Source organism: Chionomys nivalis, chromosome X (assembly GCF_950005125.1).
Source record: "Chionomys nivalis chromosome X, mChiNiv1.1, whole genome shotgun sequence".
Taxonomy (NCBI): Eukaryota; Metazoa; Chordata; class Mammalia; order Rodentia; family Cricetidae; genus Chionomys; species Chionomys nivalis.
Window position 1 is genome coordinate 26,890,508 of NC_080112.1, and position 782 is coordinate 26,891,289.

The window sequence follows — 782 nt, forward strand, 5'->3', positions numbered from 1 at the left end:
TTGTTTTTTTTTTCGAGACAGGGTTTCTCTGTAGCTTTGGAGCCTATCCTAGAACTAGCTCTTGTAGACCAAGCTGTCCTTGAACTCACAGAGATCTGCCTGCCTCTGTCTCCCGAGTGCTGGGATTGACACATTTAAATTAGCAAGAAGAGTTAGCAATAAATGGAGCTACAGAAGCCCAGAAGGAAGGTTAGTACTCTTAGGGATTTTCTTAGAACCATGAGAACCAGGTCTTTGTTCTTGTTTTGGCATGTGTTGGGTTCTATATGCTGGGCTCTTAGGTTAGAATGGTGCTTTGGTGCCTGTAACATGGTGTTAGTTGTATTAAGTTCTGGAGGTTTGTTATGATCCTTTTTACTTTTAATCTCACTCTTTCCAGATTATATTGATTGTACTGTGGCTGCTACACGGCTTGTCTTTGTATTTATTTATTTATCTATTTGTTTATTTATTTATTATGTATACAACATTCCTTCCATCGACACTTACACACCAGAAGAGGGCGCCAGATCTCATTATAGATGGCTGGGAATTGAACTTAGGACTTCTGGAAGAGCAGTCTTAACCACTGAGCCATCTCTCCAGCCCCCATTGCTTGTCTTTTATTGCTCAGTCAAGTGCTGATCCTATGACAGGCAAGACACTTCATTGCGAATGTATTTCTAACATGAAGAAATTGCATCAATACCTAAAGCAATGGAAAATTTTGCTTCTAATTAAAGAATAGGAACTAAGAAGCATAGTGGTATTTTGAAACCTAGAATATGTAGTCAGTTCAATGT